This window comes from Centrocercus urophasianus, unplaced genomic scaffold, assembly GCF_019232065.1.
Source record: "Centrocercus urophasianus isolate 14NV4802_14NV808 unplaced genomic scaffold, USGS_Curo_1.0 seq_18, whole genome shotgun sequence".
Classification (NCBI taxonomy): Eukaryota; Metazoa; Chordata; class Aves; order Galliformes; family Phasianidae; genus Centrocercus; species Centrocercus urophasianus.
The window spans coordinates 27,729,204-27,745,323 of NW_024884733.1; the positions used below are offsets into that span (position 1 = coordinate 27,729,204).

The 16,120-nt window shown below is 43.8% G+C and overlaps 1 protein-coding gene across 1 annotated transcript in view; it reads left to right on the plus strand.

Annotated features, from left to right (window-relative positions):
• Window positions 1-5,397: 5,397 nt before the first annotated feature.
• The window catches only part of LEPR (leptin receptor), a 39,345-nt gene continuing 28,622 nt past the window's right edge, over window positions 5,398-16,120 (plus strand). Inside the window, exon 1 of the mRNA XM_042819724.1 lies at window positions 5,398-5,445. The gene's annotated coding sequence lies outside the window, so the exon portion shown is untranslated. The remainder of the gene's footprint in view (window positions 5,446-16,120) is intronic.

Genomic DNA, 16,120 nt, shown 5'->3' on the forward strand with positions numbered 1-16,120 from the left:
CAACCAGCTCCTTACAACCAGCTCCTTACAACCAGCTCCTTACAACCAGCTCCTTACAGCCTTGGTCGAGCAGGGCGTTGGGCCAGATGACCTGCAGAAGTCCCTTCCACCCCCAGCCATTCTGTGAGTAAATCCCCGAAGCCGTGATCTAATTGCAACAGGCCAATTAGTTTTATGGCCTCCATTAGAATGTATTGTAGAGGCCGCATTCAAACGTGCCAGTGTGTTATCACTTAGCCTGAAAGCTGTTATTTGTGTCTTGTACGTGGTGATTCTGTGAGCTTAGACTTAACCTCCTCTCCAGATTTAGACACATCCATCAGCACTGGTGGAAGCAGGGATGCAGAGGGCATCAGCTCTTTTCTTCCTAGGTCAGTGCTCCTGTAGGTCAGTGGGTGATCGTATTAAGTGTGTGATCTTGATCCTACCGCTGCTTGGGAAAATGAGCCTGCTCAGTTAATTTAATCCAGTTTGTTAAAGCACCCACCATCAGGGAGAGGTAAGCTGTAGCATCTGGATTCTGAGTAGCTGATGTTTCTTGTTTGCAGTAATTCTGGCATCTAAGCTTTTGAGAAGATGAACATACTTGTACTTTGCATCAGTTAGCTGCTGACATTGTGTTGTTCTGCAGAACAAATACTTGGGACTGCTATTCTGTGCTGCATCACCCAACTCATTCGCTACGTACAGCTCTAGATTTTGAACCAGGGGACTTGCTTCCTGAAGAGCTTTATTTAACCTAGTTTTGGATTTGCTGTGTACCATGATATAGGAGGATATAGCTTAACAAGTTTCCTACCTCTCCCACCCTTGTTTTTGTAGCTGCTCAGACAGCTGTTCCCTGTCAACTTAGATAGGAAATTGCAATGAGATGCAGAAGAATCTTGCACTGATTTTACAGTTAGTTCAGTCCCTTGAGCTTGTAAACTTCCTAACTAGTTATGTCTTTGGGTAACTTTCTAAAATCTTGAACAGGCTTTAATTTCATGAAATAAATCTAAGCTCATCAGCACCCAGGAGTTAACTAAACTTGTCCTGCTAACCAGGCTGTTACTGTTAATATGTAAAATTATGTAAAGCTCTGAAAAGATCTCTTTAACTCTGATCTCAGTTGTTAACGCTGCTAAGATACTGCATCATTTGCTCTGCAGGGATTGTTTCTGCTGTATGTTAATGGATGAGAAGCCTATTTCATTAGGCTGGATGCACACCAGGTACTAACGACTAATTGATTTGTTTAAGTGCTCCCTGCAAATACGTGACTGGTGTGTACTTGAGAGCTCTACAGGGGAGAGCCTCGTGATGAAGCATGGAAGGAAGCATTAACTGCTGAGTTGTGATTACATGTTAAAGATCAACTGGACACTCCTACAGAAACATTTTCTCCATTGGCCTGGTATTTATAAATATCCTGTATTTATCCCTTGCTTTTTGTTTTGCTTTTGCTCTTTATGGTGAGGTTTATTTTAGCTGTCTCTCTCTTCTTAGCAGTTCTTTTCAGAAATTGGTTCCAGCTGTGTATGTCCCAGTGCTCAGAGCTCAGCTGCCGGTGTCTTGAAATCAGTGCTCTCCTTAGATGAGTTCTACACACTGACCAGTACTGTGGGTGCTGCTCCTTTCTATTAGCTCAGTTTGAATGTTCTGGTTTGTTGCTCCTTGCTTCTTCTCCCAAGGAGGGATCAGTCCTGGTCTGCATGTGCAGACAGCATTCTTGCTGCTGTCCAAGTGCCTAGAGGGCCTCTTGGGGGAACATGGAGACATGCTCTCCTTCCACCCTAACTCTTGGGTGCAACAGAGGGTTATTTTCATAGTGAGACTACAACTATGGCTTTGCTGATTGCAGTATTTTATGTATAATTAACATAATTGTGCATAATCAAACATGATATAATCTCACTTTGGAGTCTGCGTTTAGGAGGGTTGCCTTCCTACAAAACGTGCTTATAGTGTTGTTGTCTGTTATTACAATGAATAATTTTGAGTAAGTGGTTACAGCAGCCCTCCTGGTGGAGAGTAAGGGTCTGTTAGAGAGTGCTGAGGCTCACACAGAGCTGGAGGTGACAGTGGACGTTGGTGACAGCAGGACAGGAGGTTAGCTGAGGCTATCCGTGTCTGTGCATTTGGGTTTATCACTTGCTTCGAGCTGCTTTTTCCAGCATGCTGGCACAGTTGCTTTAATTTTCCCAATCAGCATGAAGAAATGACGCTGTGCTTGGATGTTTGTTTGCAAGAGGATTTGGAGAGAAGTTAAAACGGTATTTATCATGCTCTACAAAGCATATGCTTGAAATGAGAGGATCGATCATGACATTTATATGTTTTGCTTACCCTTTGTTTTGACTATTTAAATTGGGCTTGTGATTTTGTTATTCATTTAATTCCTGCCTGAGACTGGTATTTCACAATATAATAGGGGCCTTTGTTACCAGCTCTCCATCTAAAAAAACAGCCTTTGCACAACATAAAAACAAAAGCCACAGTAGTTGTAACCTATGGCTGCTGACCAAGTCCTCCCTTTTTGAAGCTGGTGGGAATTTGCTATTTGGGTCAGTGGGGCAGGGAAACCAGGATCCAAGAGGGCTGATGCTGTTAGATGCTGAAGCCTTAATGTGGAAGGGCAACCTGAGGGGGAGTCACTTCCCTGAAACAGACTGTCCATCCTGTTGGAGTGCTTGTTGCTTCTGGCTGCACTACACAGGGTAATGTTGGTACAGAAATCCATACGCCTGTGTTTCAACAGAGGGCACTTTATTCCAGGAGAGGATTTCACAGCTTGTCCTTGTTTCCAGTAACACAGCTTGTGTCGCTCGGCACAACTGGTCTGCCTTTGATGTTCTGCTTTTTGTAGTAGTGGAAGTGCTGAAGTTTGCAATGAGGGGTTAGGATGTTTAAAGACAAGACGTGATAATAAAATGATTTCTCGTGTAATAAATTTTGAAGGGGAACTTTGCTCCTAGTTTAATTTTAAAATATTAGGAAATATATGTACCATGCATGCAGAAGGTGACTTTAACTTTTGAATCAAATTATACAAAATAACATATCTGAGGCAGTCCAGAGCATGCTGTTTCTTCTATTCAAAGATATACTATCTTTTCAAGGAAGACTGCATTCTTAACAAATATTTTGCTGTTCAATCAAAATGTATAGCAGAACACATTTGTTTGCAAGGCTTTTAAAATAGCTAGACAGACTAATTAGAAACAATCATTTCAAAACATACAGTCTTTCTGCTAGAGTCTCCTAAGCATGTGAAGTTAATTAGGATTCAGCAAATAGCCTCCGTTAGGATTCAGATGGTTCAAACTCCTTCAGATACCTAAGAAGCAATGCAGGTGTCTGTTCCTCTCCCTGTTTAGGAGAGAATTATTAGTCTGTTTGGCCCTTATCCCATGGGATCCAACCCCACAAGGAAGGCAGAAGGTCCCAGCTCCAAAAGGGCTGAGTTGGAGCCTGTCCTGGCTCCAGCCTTTATCCTGTCCCTTGGAGTTGCTCAGAAGCCCCCAGTTCCCTCATTTAACCTGACCTACATGCGGGCCCTGCTCCATGGGGTTCATTAACAAATAAAACCAACCCAAAGCAACCCTCCCTGTGATTGCTGGCATTTCCAGTTTCTCTGGAATATGGGAGTGAATGCTGTACTCCCACAGCCAGCAATTACAGCCAGTTCTTGCTTCCCTGCTCTGGTGGGACTGAGCTGTTGTCAACTTTGGGAATCGCAAGACAGCCGTGCCAAGAGTGGATTGCATATTCAAAAATACTAACAGACGCTGACATACGGGTGGTATTAATAAGATGGAGAGGCAAGCAGCCTGAGATGGCTACTTCTTTAATACAGAGATAGTTTGGGTGATGTAATTTGTGTGAGTGGTATCTGAGAGCTGCACATAATGGTTTGTGTTGAGGTACAGAATGCTATCAGTTTCAGTCAGTCCTGTTTCAGATGTGTTAATGAACCAGAGAGCTTGGTTAGAAGGACAACGTTAATTCCCCAGGAGGTCCCTTGGGATGCAGTGCACATCCAGAGCCAATTTTCCATTCACTAAGACGAAGCAGAACAGATACGTGGGTAGCCTTGAGACAGAGTTCTTGTTGCCAGAGAAATTAGCGCAGTCTCTGGAGAAATGTACTTTTTTGAGCAGATATAAATGTAAGATAAATCCAGTAATGCTGAACAAGGCCAATAATCACTCAGTCACAATGCATTTCATTGGTCCTACCCCAGTACAACTGGTAGAGCAGAAGCTTCTAGGTGGCTTTGGAGAAAGCAAAGAGTAATTACACCAATAGACAGAAATAACCGTAAAGCTGATTTGTGTGGCTCACTTACAAGTAGATCCTGAACTTTCTGACTTTGTAAAAGGCTTCGTGTAAATCCACTGAGGGCAAACTCATTCGTCCAGCTGCCTGTCTGACGTTCAAGTGGCTGCTTTATTGTGTGCATCTCTGCTGTGTTACAGTGTAAGGAATTAGGAGTCAGTGAAGCTGATTGTATTCTTGGCACTAAATCTCTTTGGTAATGCACAGGTAATGAGGAAGTCTGTAGGTAAACTCGTTATGAGGTCAGTCGATGCGTGTTTTCCTGCAGCACTTTCAATAATCACATTAACTTGATAGCATTTCCTTGGCTTTCAGAAAACTTTTAAATTGCAGAAATGGGCCATTTGTTATTGCTGTGTTTTCACTCAGGGATGGAGTGTGCCAACTAGATTTAGGCTGTTCTGTTCACTTCTAAACATCAAAACTTCCTGCCCCAAACCAACCCTTTTGCAGCTGGTAATTGTGCTCAGCAGCCTGTTTTCTCTCTCTTTAACCCAATGACAAAGAAAGTGGAATGGTGGAAATGAAAGGTGAGCAGAGGGGAGGAAAAGGCAACTGGTGCTAACTGGGGTGACCCATGTGTGCTGCAGCATCAGCCATTTGCATGTCCTACAGCCAAATGGGTGATGGAACAGTGCTGCACTAATTGTGACCTTTCTGAAGGGAAAACCTGTCTGAAGTGAATAATCAAGTCAGACCTGCATTTGACACACTTCAAGTGGAGCTCTTTTGGTTAAAATAGCTAATCAGTAAGGGAGAATCTTGATGTTTGGAGACACAGAGTACCTTTAATGTGCAAAACAAAGGACTGGGAGTGTTCAGACAGAGGAAGATCAGAGTGTGTTCTGTCACTGGATCTCCTCTCATGCTTTAACCTAGTTTTGTAAGGACAGCCCTGTCTGTCTGTACCTAGCACGGTGTTTCTGTCTCTGTGTGGAAGGACTCGCATTGATTCCTTGTGATCCAGATTGTTAGGTTCATCAGTATTTGTGTGGTTCCTTCCTAGGGGAAAGCAGCATAAGAGGGCTGACTCTGCTGCCCATTCCTCTCATCTTCTCCAGCAGCATCAGCAGAGACTTAGTCCATACCTCCTCAAGCAGAAGCAAGAGCACCTGGCAAAGAGAGGTAATGCTGGCTGAGGGAATGCTTCCTATGGGAATGAAACAGGCCACGCAGATCATCTCTCTCCCCAAGGCCTCCATGTTTCAGTGTACTCTGAGCCTAGTCTGCACTGCAGCCTGGGGTTACAATAGGCAACAGCTGTCTGATTCAGTGCCTGCTGGCTTGGTGCCTGCCTCCTAGTGCTCCAGTTTTTGCTATGGAGGGCAAAATGTACAAAATCCTCTGTCGCTGGCAGAAGAGCTCTCACCAGCCTGAAGTGTGAGGGCTTAGCACTGCTGCTGCTGGCAGCATGAGCCCCTTCCCGAGCACATCGTGCTCTGCTTTTGCTGTGCTCTGCCTTCCTCTTTACCCTTCCCCTCTTATCAGAATCCCATAGTCTTCATTCGCACCTCCTCTGTGCCAGGATTATCTGTCCACATTTCTGCCCTGGTGGGATCCATCTGCTTATTGTTCTACCTTCTTCCTGTATCTGGCCCTTCCTAGCCTCCTTTTCCCTATCTTCCCACCACACGCTGTTTTGATACTGTTTTGTTTTGGTTTTTTTCCCTGTGTTTTTTCCCATGCTGTTCCTTCCTTCTCATCTGTTATTATTTGCCTAGAAAGCAACTCATGCAGAATGTCAACATATCGGCATGGAAAGGGATCCACCCGTTCCCTTTTTTCTTTTATTTTTGTTCTTCCACTCTGTGCTTCTGATTTCCTTCCAAAACTATTGGCTGCTGATGTTGGAATAGTCTCTGATGTTTTGAAATTGTCAGATCTGGCTCTGAGAATTTACTGAGACAGAAATGCCTTCACTGCTGAACAAAATGGCTCCGCCACCCAGTGCATCTGGTTTTGGGATGCGTGTGAGATGTGCTCTCTAATAGGTCTTGTCCACAGCGTATCTCAGTATGGATGACATACTGCCAGATTTTGGAGAGCAAGGCACAGGTCCCAAAGGTTAGATGCCAAATTCCCACTAGAATTAGTGGCTGAAGATGTGGTGTAGAGCAGTATTGGAAAGCCAATAGCTGAAAACTGGACATAGCGTATAATGACTGCTCAATACTGACATAAAATCTGACTTGCAGAGTTTTCTTAGTTGCAGCTACTTTGGAACAAATGGCACAATTTTCTACACGCTAGGAAAAAGCAGCATATATTTGTAGAGACTCAGTTATGAAGTGGATCCAAACATGAACACCCTGTAGAAGATTCTAAAGCTGCGTTGACTTGGTGAAGGGCAGCTGCCAACAAAGCCCAATGAAATCAATTAATAGTCACTTGACAAAGCACGTGAAATAAAACTTGGTGCTGAGCTGGGGCAGCAAATGTGAGATGGTGCTTTTGAAATACAGGAATTCACCTAGGTGCAGGTTGCAGGTATGAGCCACGCAGTATGTGACAGCCATTCCGCTGTGTTGGGCTGGCTGCTGTGCTGAAGCAGAGTTCTCCCTGCCCTGAAAAAAGAGCATATTCATCTTGGCATCATAAAATGATCTGCAGCTATTGCCAGGATTTTATCTGTATTTAACCATGAGCAGCAGTGGGTGTCACTGATAAGTCATGAACGCTCGCAGTGAACGTACTGCTGCGATCTGCTCAATTTACTCTTGGCCTTGACACTCAGAGTCCATTCCAAACACATAGCAATTAAGTCTTTTCTGTGCATAGCATATTCTAGTCATGTAGGATGTGTTCACAGAGCCCCCAGGGAGCTTGTGGTTTAATCACTGTGTTTACATGGCATCGACTCAATATTGTACAAGCTGCATAAGGCAGATGGGTTCCACCTGGAGGAATGGATGGTTTCAGGGACTGCACAGTGTGACAGTCCATCTGAGCACTCAACATTCTAGCTAATCTCTTCCTCCCTCTTTGTTTTAAAATGAATTCTGCCTAAATATCAGTTCACGCTGAGGTGTTTTTCCTGTGTTACGTTAGAGGTAGTGGTTAGGACAGGATGGACTGATGTTAGGCTCATTAAATATGTCTTGATGGCTTAGGAATTGGTTTGATGAGGAATGACCTGTGCAGTTTTATGGCTTTTTTCTTTTTTTTAGAGCAAAGTATGGTAAGTGGTTTATGGAAACATCGGCTATTAAATTATAAGAAATATTGAAAAAGGAATTTTAACCATAAACAGAGTTTAAAAATGAAATTATTCTCAGATTCTTTCAGTCTTCAGATGCTTTGATCTGGAGGTGATGTTCGCTGTCTGAAGGTCTGGTAGTACTCTGAGTGGTATGTCCTGAATTCTATGCCAGGTAGATGTGCCAAAGGACGCTGGTTGTTTTGCTGCTCTCCATTTTTGTACTGCTGTGAAAAGACCTCTTAAGCTGCACTGGATGGATGTATGGTGCTTTCCTTTTTTCAAGAAGAATAATGTGTCTGGAAAAAGGAAAATTGTGTGGCATATGTGACATTCGACATTTCCTCCTTATTTAGGACAATTTTTCCCATTTGGAAACATGGGATAAGGTGGGTGAGGATCCTTGTACCCATGCTCTAGCTTTGCCTGCTTTCAGCAGAGAAAGTGGCACTTTCATGTATCGTGGGCATGAAGCAGATAGGGTTTGTGTTTTTCCTGGCATGAAATCCATCGCCGATGCATAAACATTTGAAGTACAATCCTTTTTCTGCTGCCAAAAACACAGAAGCAGCCTCAATTTATATTAAACCACAGTTGCATTCAGTGCACAAATGTTACAGTGAACAACGTGCTAACCTTTTACCAGGGCTAGAGATGTTTGTGTTGCTAAAAAGCCTATTTTTTTTCTTTTTTTCCCCGGGGTATTTTGCAGAATATTTCCTTATTTTCCCTTCCTCACCATTTATCTATCTCACTAGTTCCATTCTGTGAATTCAAAGCCTCTGTGCTGGATGACACATTAAACTCAGATTGGTGCCAGGTTTTACAAAGCTCTTCTGGAGACAGATTTCTTCTCCTTTGCACATGAAGATGAAGTGGTGTTTATCTTCTTGTCAGTGAAATGCAGTTGAGCAGCTCTCATCCTGGCAAGGATTACAGTGATAGTAGACCACACAACGCTCCTCTTCTGAACCAACAGCAAACTCTGATTTTGCCTAGCCAGAGCATCAGCAAAGACTAACTTTGTGTGACAAGCAGTGTTGTGGCTGTGGCGCAGTTCTGTTTGTTCTCATGCTCACTACAGTCAGAACTGAGTTCATACATCAGGGAGAAAAATGGAAGGGAAAAACAAAGCGACCCATTGGAGGGGTCTGCTGGCTCTGTCAGCTGCCATCACTGCTTACCTGCACTCAGCTATCCTTTGCTGTGTTTTCCAGTTGCTCGTTCCTATCAGGTAGGTGCATGATCTGGGAATGTTTGTACTGGAGTCACTGGACTAATGATCTTTCACTCTGTCATGCTGCTTTTTTATTCTTTTTTTGATGTGCTTTCCTTCTCTCTCCACAGCAGCTTTCTTTAAAGAGTCATTTGTAGGGAACACATTTCCCTAGTAAGTGTTTTAAACACATCTTTGCAAAGGAATGAGGTAATAAAGGATCTCATTCTGCTGCTATAATTTGGAAACATACATTAAATCCCACTTGGTCCATAAACTGACCTCCAGGTAATTGTTGGAAGGCCAAGAGTTCAGCAGGGACATGAACAGCTAGGAACATGTGGAGGGCTTGTTTCTATATTCACTGCCACAGGGAGAGGTGAGAGGAGGCTTTGGCTGTAACTGGATAGTGCTTTGTGCTCTGCCTTTGTCCCTGACCGTATGACATGAGCCATGGAGCAGCAGCTACAGACACCTGTCTTCTGGCATTGCCCTTGGTTCATTTTCTCCTCATCTGCCAAGGAGGGCCATGCTTTTCTTACTACAGAAATTTCTCCTTTCGAGTTAGAATGGATTTTAACCATGCAATGGGGTTAGACTGGCCACAATAAGGCCTCCTGGAGAGCATAATAGCTCTTCCAGCACTAAATCAAGGCAGTGCCAGCTTAGGAGCATTCCTGCATTGAAGGGGATCCTCCAAAACAAAGCTGGGTTATCCGTCTTCTGTGCCTTGTGATTTCTTATTGTAACTCATAATGAAGCAAACTGGTGGTGCAAATATAGCAGGGAAACAGAAGCACTTGGAAGTGCTAACAAATCAAGCTGGGAGAATATTGGAAAGGACAGCAGTGCTCAGAACGGGCTGTGTTGCTTTGCTCTCTGACAGGCTATAGTAAAAGCTACAGAGATGAAGGCTTTTAGTCCCCCCAGAATAACAATCTATTCCTGTAAGAGGAAAGCAGATAGCAGAAGGACTAGAAAAGCAAGATGTGTCTGATTTCCCCCTATTGCACTTTCCTTTCTACACACATTCTCCTTACTCCCCCTGGAACCAGGTTTCATGTTCCCACACGCAGGGCTTAGTCATTTGAAAGAAAATTAGATCAAATGCATTTTAATTTATAATTTGAGAAGTGAAATGGTTAGGAAAAAGAAGCCAATTTATTAGAAAACAGGTTTGTCCTTTAAAATATTGCAGAAGTGAAGTACAAAGGTTCACACAGCAGATTGGTTTTCTGTATCTCAGAGGCAGCACAAGTACAACCTATGATGTAAATGTTACTATAGTAACTTGTGTTTTTATTTAAGAGCCCAGCAAATTGACATATCAAACCCATAGAACTTGTCAGAATGTAAGTTAAACCGCAGAGCCTGATGGGTGAAAGGACATCTTTCTTGGCTGAACTTTTTTTGTCTGCAGCTTTCCCCCTGAATGCACTGAGCGTTTTCATGTGCGTTTTCTTCACTCAGGAAGCAGGCTTTGCTAATGGTGACAACACTAATTACCTGGGACCTCACGTGCAGCCTTTCCTCTCAAAAGGGCCAAAGTTTCCACCTAGTGAATTTCTTGTAGACTTTCCCTTCTGCCTCCCCTGAAAGCTTCACAGCTAGAGCTGTCCAACTGTAAAACAAATCAGGACTGTATTATGAACTATAATGTATTCCTCCCTCCTGATGGAGCTGCACAGCAGAGTCCCTTGAGAAGCTGGCTGCACTCAATGCTGCTCTGCTCTCCTCTTCCCACTCTCAGAGCTGCTGCAACCACTGCTCCAATGCCGGCCAGGCCTATGTCAGAGCTCAACGTACCCTGAGACTTCAGTGCTGCTCTATCCAACTTGCATTGTGTGCATTGATTGAGGTGATTACTGTCTTGAATAAACTAAGAACCATGCCTCGTGAACATCAAGGACATATTCTGCTCTTTGTGCTCGCTTTTTCCATTTTGAAATCTTCCTTATGTTTACCAGCATAAACTCGCGTTAGTTTGTCTGGAAAATGAGCAAGTGTGGGTCCTTGCTATGCAATCTGTTGGTACACATCTTGTGTTAGACAGGGGCTGCTTTGTGGTTACATTGCCTGTGTGCTGAGGGCTGATTGCTGGGAAGAAGGCCATGTTGTGCCGTCTGATGGAGCTTGGTTCCTAAAACATCACACCCAGAAACATTTGGGGGACTTGACAAGCTCACCTGGCTGTTGCAGAGGTTGGGGTGCAGCCCCACCTGCGCCTGTCGGCTCCACCTTCTGAGCAGGGGGTTGGTGTTCTTCAGGCTTTAAAGATGTGGGATATGTCTTGCAGGGTTCCAGTCTGCTGGGAAGGGTGGCATTTGGGGAGGAGATGTGAGGGGAATGCGCCTCTCAGATGCGCTTTTGGAATGGCTGCCAGGAGGAGCTGAGCTCCAGGGCAGCTGAAGGCAGAGTGCTAGCAGGTGGCTGGAAAGCTTGGAGCCAGGAGGGAGGAGCTGCCTGGCTCCTAAATGGGAACATCTAGCTTAAAGTTGAGGACTGTAATACAGCTGAGAATGAGATGATCACCTGGGGAGCAAGGACATCAGCTGGAGGATCTGGCCAGGGCAGCCAGGAGCAGGGGGTAAGGCTGCTACAGCTTGGGACAGGGCAGGGCGAGGCTGGAAGCTAAGCTTACATCCCATAAGCTGGTGCTGTAAGAAAAAGCAAAAGCTTCCATTTCTATTGGTCCTGAGCCCTATCTCATTTCACTTTTGTACCTGCTGCCTCTTGTCTTCTGACCATGCAGCACATTGGAGACGTGGCTCTGTCTCCTTGATAAGCTCCGTGCTGGTATTGGTGCACCGATGCCTCCAGAAGATGGCATTTCTCCCACAAGAATAGCTGTCATCCCTAAGTAGTTTTAGTGTTCTTTGTAGTGTTGCTTCAGATGGACTTAGGTCATACACTGGGAGGTAGTTAACAGAAGAAACACAAAAGCTTAAAAGCACCAGAAAACAAAAATCTAGAAACCTGATGTGTCTGTTGGCTTGAATTATTAATGTGTGGAAGAAAAGCACGATGTGAAAGTGGGCAATTTGTCGTGTATGAATCAAACTTTTTAAGACTTCTCTCATTAATAATTTCCAAAGTATTTATTATCCTCAGACACCGGTTTTGTGTAATTTCTGTCTATATGACTCACTGAATTACTTCATTCTCTGTCACTATTTTCTTGCCTCAAAAGCTTCCAAAGAAGATGACAATAGCAGTTTATGCCATAATCTGCATCGATTTAGGTCACTGTAGAAGGAATGAAGAGATTTTTTGTGAGTATCTACAGTATGCCATAGAGCACCAGCATCCTGAAGGCAATTCTTACCTGAGCTTGGCAGTGATTTCTTCCCTTGGCTTCTGTGTGTTCAGTAACACACTCCTAGGTTCACTACAGGCTGCAGCAGCAGCCCTGGGCTCCACCAGCCATGGCATGGATGCTGGTGCTATGGGAATGGTAGTGAAGAGCGTAGAGAGTTATAGGTTAAAGCTCTGTTGAATATTAACCTGTTGTTTCTTGTATGCTTTTGGGGATGAGGAGCATCCATTGACAGTGAACTCATGGAGTACCTAAACCATGAATTTTACTCAAGAGAAGTTTTAGTTAACGGAACTTCTGCAGAGTGAGGCAGTTGCCCACTGACCTTCAGTTTAACCCAAAGGGAGAACTCAGTAACTATCTGTCAGTAACTTACCTGGATCTGCTTCTCACAGAAGGATTCATTCCCTGTTAGGTTCTTGTGCAATGTGTCAGAGATGGAGATGAATTTTATTCTTTCCTGGAAAGACATGTAGGAATGCTGCTTCTCTGTTTCCAGTAGGCATCTGGATTCTGAGCTGCATTCTCTGCTGACAGGGGCACTTCACTATCCAAAGATAAGCCTGTCTTATCCTGCCATCACGTGGGATAAAGATACACGTTTTATTGATTATTTTTTAAAAAGAGAGCAATTCATACTGCATAGAGTCATAAAAAGCTCTCTTGATCCTGGCATAAAATGTCTGAGAGTGAGTCTGGGCTTTGAGATGGCTGCTGTGCTGCCGGCATCTCTGCTGTTAGCTGCTGGGGCCCATTCCTGTGTGCTGGCAGCTGGGTTCAGACAGCACACTGTGAAGGATCCCATCCTGGGAGGGAGCGCTGGTGCTCAGGTGGCTGCAGCTGTTTCTCAGGTTCAAAGCAGCGATGGACCTTCTTATCCTCGTATCAAATCAATCAGCGGGAATGGCTGAATGACAGGAAGCAGTTATTCTGCTCTAACGTGGAATGGTGTCCCTTGGATTATCCTTCCTAAACTAATGTTGTTGCTTTTGCATTGGTCTGGAGAAGAAATTTCCAGTGAAGGAGCATTGATTGTCTGCTGTGTTTTACCATGCTGCGTCCACTAACGTCTGTCTAACTATCCTTTCTTCTGGTTGCAGTACAGCATTATTATTATTATTTTAACCTAAAAGCTTAGTTTGTTAATACTGTTAACGCCAATGCACTGTGTCAATCAAAGGACAGGTCTGAAATAGCTGTACAGCTGTGAGGACGAGTCTTGCAGGGGGAGGGAATGCTTTTTGTTCAGAGTGTGTTGAATCCCTGCCTCCTGCAATTTTAAACGTGCACTGAGTGCTGCGGAGAGCATTTCTGCACCTGTTCAGAAAGTGAAGTCTGATGCTGTTTGGGATCTTAGTGGAGCAGCAATGTTTTGGTTGGCTGATTGGATGCTGGTGAGGAGCTGCAGAGAGATTAAATGCAAAAGATCCTCGCAGCAGCAATGAGTTATAATGTTCCTTTATGGAGGCTGCACTCATTTTGGCATTAGCTTAGTAACAAAACCAGACTTTTCACTTCTAGGAGTCATTAAATGGTTCAGAACAACTTCAGGTCCACACACATGATTTGCTTTTACATAGTACAGCAGTATTTGATTTTCTGTAGTGGTTCCACAGTCAGTCTCTTTCACCTGTTCAAATACGGGTTGGTTAACCTGGCAGGAATAATATGTTGAATAAATTAGAAGGGGGGAAAAAAGAGATGAAGAGGCCAAAACCCATACAGTAAACCCAGAGGGTGCTTAAGCCTGACAGATGCAGCCTGGTAGAACTGAAGCTGAATGTCTATCACTTTTTCCAGCTCTTTCAGAAGCACGCTTGCTCCATTTGCCTAAAGTTGCTAGGATTTGGTGTGTTCCAAGTTGCTGCATCTTTATTCAGAACTGTGCCCTCAGAAAAGGGTTATGCTTAGATTTCTGTGGCTGGAGCATTTTGCCTCAGCAGAGCAGGAAAACACTTCTTATTTGTACTTGTTGATTAGGTTTTTTTCCCCCCTTGCTCTTGGGCAGGAAGCTTGCAGGTTGTTCTGCAAACTTACAAGAGTCTCAGTTGCTGGACTCAGCAAGACTGGTATTGCAATATATCTGTATGTAAGACTGCAGGAGATCACAATCATTTTCTTGTTGTGAGAGGTGGGGGTGCCATCCCTGAGTGCAGTGACAGGCCAGTGCGACTGGTGGAAGGGATGGTTTTAATCCTTCAGTATTTAAATTAATAAACAAGCCTCCAGGTCTATCTAACATTAAGTGGTTTTGTTCTCTCTGAAGCTTTACTTGCAGTTGCTTCTCGTTCTCAGTCACATAGGTCAGCGAGGTTTTCTCATGTGCTTTGCAAAAGCACTTGGAACTTGGTATTTCACAGTGTTTTGTTGTTCAATGTGTAACTCTTCAAAAGGCTTCTGGACCTTTGTTGGTTTCACAACAGTTCAAAAAAGAAAATCTGAGGTAAAAGGTGGGGGCTGAGAGAGAATAAGTTTAATTGTTGCTTTCATTTTTTCTTTTATTTACGAAAAAGACTTTATCCTAAGCAAGATAGGGAGGAGTGGTCAACATTAAATCATAGAATGGTTTGGGCTGGAAGGGACCTTTTAACAGTCATCTATGTCTAGTCCAACCCTTGCTACGGGCTGGGTCATCTTCTATAAAGTATTCAAATAGATGGAAAGAGATTTAAAGCCAACAAGCCCTCTGTCAGCAGTTTGCAGGTTGATGGACTGTAGGTAAGGTTGTTGTTCAGGTATGCCTGGCATCTGAAATTCATTAGTGTTTTCAGTAAGTACCTGAATAGTTGAAAAGTGCAGGTATATCATTAATCTTTGGATAACTGAGTTCTAGGTACTGTCACAAACACTTTGAAGAACAAGATTAGGATTTGAAGTGATTGTGACAAATTGCTGAAATGGTCTGAAATAAATAGGCTGTAACTCAATAAAGACACCTGCACGATATTTAAAGTAATTAACCACACAAACAGAAGTTCTGCAGGAAGGATCTGAGGGTTAGGGAGACGGGCAAACCGAGGCTGTCGCCAGAGGTTCATGGCTGGGAGGGGAAAAAAGCAAATTCTGCATGGGATGTGCAACCAGGATTGGCTTGTGCAGGAGTGAGGTGACCCTTCCCCTCCAAATAGCAATGGCTAAGGTGTCAGCTGGAGTACTGCCTGCAGCTTTGGGCATCCCTCTTTAGGAAAGAGAGAACAGCAGGAGCAGGTCTGAAGGAGGGAGGTCTGTGAGCCCTAGCGGGTGTCCAGAGAAGGTGATATGTGATGTTGTTTTACATGTGCCGTCAGCTCTTTTGTCAGAGAGCTCCTTATTCACGTGGACCATGAAGTGCTGATTGGACAAATGGGATTCACTCCAATGCTTAAAAAGTCAGCGAGCAGGTAATGGATGCAAACAGCACAGCAGGACTTTGAGTTCAGCTCTCAAGGAAGTCTCACTGGTAGCAAAGAAATTTGAGACTGAAATAGTCTGTCTGGCTTATTTTACCTACTTTTCTTTTTCTTGGAGGCACAAAACTGGATAATCATTCTTTTCTTAAACTTATTAAACCCTCACTTACACTGTTTCTTTTTTGTCCTGTTTTCCTATCGGAGCTTGTTCCAAAAATGAGTTTTCTTCTACCGGCCAAGACTCAGATCTTAATAAATGTTTTTGTGGCAGGCTTCAGCCCACCTGGTTTTGTGCCAGTACTGTCCTGTGCTTTCAATGGTTGCTAATTCCTTCTCCTTGGGATTTACTCCCCAGCTGCTCACCGCTCTCCCCTTATTTTGTCTGTACGTCTTAGAAGTCAGATGTTATCGTGCTCTCCTCTTTCATACAGAAGCATTATAGATTCGTTCTTAACCATTGCTGTGCTGCTGCTTTACAAGTGGGGTCAAAAAGCAGCACCTGGGACTTGCAATTTCATTGCTAGTTCTTTGTAATTCCTTTTCTGTATCAGACGCCCTCTGAGCGTTCTCTGTTCCACAGCTGTATTACCTTCAGCTTCCTTTCCCTCCTGCTACTACTGCTACAGTCAACATTGCTATCTTTATGGCCAACGAAGGAGATTCTGTATCTAATGTGGGGTTAT